We start from the raw sequence: 3,063 nt of genomic DNA, 5'->3' as shown, positions 1-3,063 counted from the left end.
GCAAAATAGATCACACAGAAAATAGAATCTCAGACATAGAAGAGAAAATTGCTGGTCTAGAAAAATCCACCACAAAAACTGAAAAAAATGCCAAAAGTAATGAGAATAGTATATAAGAAATACTAGGTACAATCAAACATTCAAACATCCAGATAACTGGTATCCCAGAAGGTGAAGAGATTCATAAGGACATTGATAATGTATTTCATGAAATCCTGCAAGAAAACTTTCCATACCTAGAGAGGCAATCAAAGATCCAGTCCCAACGAATACAAAGGAGCCCAAATAGAATCAACTCAAGAAGACCTTCTGACACATTATAGCCAGATTGGCCAAAACCACAGATGAAGACAAGATACTAAGATTGGCAAGGGAAAAACAGCAAGTTACATACAATGGGTATTCCATCAGGCTAACACCAGACCTCTCGTTGGCAAGGGAAAAACAGCAAGTTACCTACAATGTGTATTCCATCAGGCTAACACCAGACCTCTCACTGGAAACAATGCAAGCGAGGAAAGAATGAGTAAATATGTTCAAAGTGTTAAGGGTAAAGAAGTTTCAACCAAGAATACTGTACCTGGCAAGATTATCCTTCATATGGGAAGAAAAGACAAGAACATTCTCAGATAAACAAAACCTGAAAAAAATTACCAGCACCAAACCATATCTCCAAGAAGTTCTCAAGGGAGTGCTATATCAGGAAAATTAAATACAGACACACAGAAATAAGAGTTCCAAAACTAGGAAAATGGCCAACTTAATCATGGGGACAAATCTGGAGATCACCAGGTGACTAGGAACAATCTCAAAGACACAAGCAATATGAGCAACCAGCAAAATGTCTCTTCCCCCAAGGGAAAACAATTCCACATCACCCACAGACAACACAGTGGAAGTCATGGACATGTTAATAAGCAATTCAGAATATTAGTAGTGACCACACTAAATAAGATGCAAGAAAAAACAGACAATGAGCTCCAGGAGATGATGAAGTCTTTTCGTGATTTGAAAAAAGAAATAAACACCTTAAAAATATCAAATGAAACTCTTAGGGATACAGAATGTGATAGAGGAAATTAAAACTTCCCTCGAAAGTATTTCAAATAGATTAGATCATGCAGAAGATAAAATCTTGAACGTGGAAGTCAAAACCTTAAACCTAGAAAAAAATATCAATAAGATTGAGAAAACAATCAAGAGAAATAAGGATCATATACAAGGAATACTGGATACCATCAAACGCCCCAACTTTCTGATAATTGGTATCCCAGAAGAGTAAGAAAATAATAAGGGCATTGAAAATTTATCCTGGAAGAAAACTTTCCAAACCTAGAGAGAAATACAAATATCCAGATCCCCCAAAATACATAAGACCCCAAAATGGATCAAGCCAAGGAGATCCTCTATGAGGCACATCGCAGCCAGATTGGCAAAATAAATAAAGACAAGATACTAAAATTGGAAAGAGGCAAACATCAAGTTACTTACAAAGGTCACCTCATTGGTCTAACATCTGACTTCTCACTGGAAAAAAATTGCAGGAAAAAAAAGAATGGGAAAATATAGTCAAAGAGTAGAATAAAAAACAATTTCAACCAAGAATGCTATACCCAGAAAAATTATTCTTCATATGGGAAAAAGATAAAAACATTCTCAGATAAACAAAACCCAAAAGAATTTACCAACTCCAGGCCAGCTCTTCAAGAGATTCTGAAGGAAGTGCTATACCAGGAAAACAAAAAAGTCAGATGAACATTTATAAGAGAACAAAAAAAAAAAACAACCAAGAAAATGTCTCACTTAATGATAGGAACAGATCCAGAAATATAGATATTAACAATGAATGTTAATGGAATAAATTCTTCAATTAAGAGACGGAGACTGGCCGAATAGATAAAACAAACAAACAAACAAACAAACAAACAAATAAAAAACAGAAACCCTCTATCTGTTGCGTACAAGAAACACATCTTATGGATAAAGACATAAATAGACTAAAAGTGAATGCCTGTAAAAAGATATTCCATGCAAATGGAAATCAAAAAAGGGCTGGAGTTGTGATATTGATTTCAGACAAAATAGGCTTCAAGACAAAGATAGGAAAAAGACACAAAGACGAGCATTTTGTAATAGTAAATGGGTATATTTGGCAAGAAGACATAATGCTTATAAATATCTATGCACCCAACACAGGATCACCTAAATATGTGAAGAAAAGACTGCTCGAGCTAAAAGGAGAATAGGGAGAAACACTATAATTGTTGGGGATCTCAACACCCCATTATCTCCTTTAGACAAAATCTTCTAGACAATAATAAATGCAGAGATACAGGACCTAAAGTATACTATAAACCAAATGGGCTTGATAGATATCTATAAAAATTTCCACCCTAAAACCATGAAATATACATTTTTCTCTCCCTGTCTTGGAACCATTTTGAAGATTGACCGTATGATAGGACACAAATCAAGCCTTTACAGATTCAAAGGCATAGAAACTGATGCAGCATCTTCTCAGACCATGATGGAATTACACTTAATATTAATTTCAATAAACGCCCTCGAAAATACACAAATACATGGAAATTTGAACAACCTTCTTCTGAATGACTCTTTTTTATTTCAATGTATTTATTTGCATTCATTCACTGTACATCATTATAGCATACAAAATGAGATTTTCCATCCAGAGTACACTGTATATTGTCTCAATCAAGCACATTAACAAACATGTTATTGTCAGCAAATGATCTTCCATTTCTTGTTTTCTGTATGTTTTGCTTTTTTTTCCCCATCCTTGATTCCCTATCTCTTACCCTCTGCCATCTCCCACTCTCCTCGCACACTGTCTCCGGTATCTATGTTTGCTTTCTATACTGTTTCCCCCCCACATTTTATTGAATCACCAAAGACCCTAATCAATCCAAATACCCTCATAGCAAACAGGTGACACACACATTTCCATGAACACAAGTCTAACTTTATGCATCCTATAAAGTAGCACCTAGCTGGGGCTACATATCATACTTCAGTCATTGAATAGATATATTTTTTTCCTGA

This window comes from Tupaia chinensis, unplaced genomic scaffold, assembly GCF_000334495.1.
Source record: "Tupaia chinensis unplaced genomic scaffold, TupChi_1.0 Scaffold144347_1, whole genome shotgun sequence".
Taxonomy (NCBI): Eukaryota; Metazoa; Chordata; class Mammalia; order Scandentia; family Tupaiidae; genus Tupaia; species Tupaia belangeri.
Note: the sequence above shows the minus strand (reverse complement) of the source record.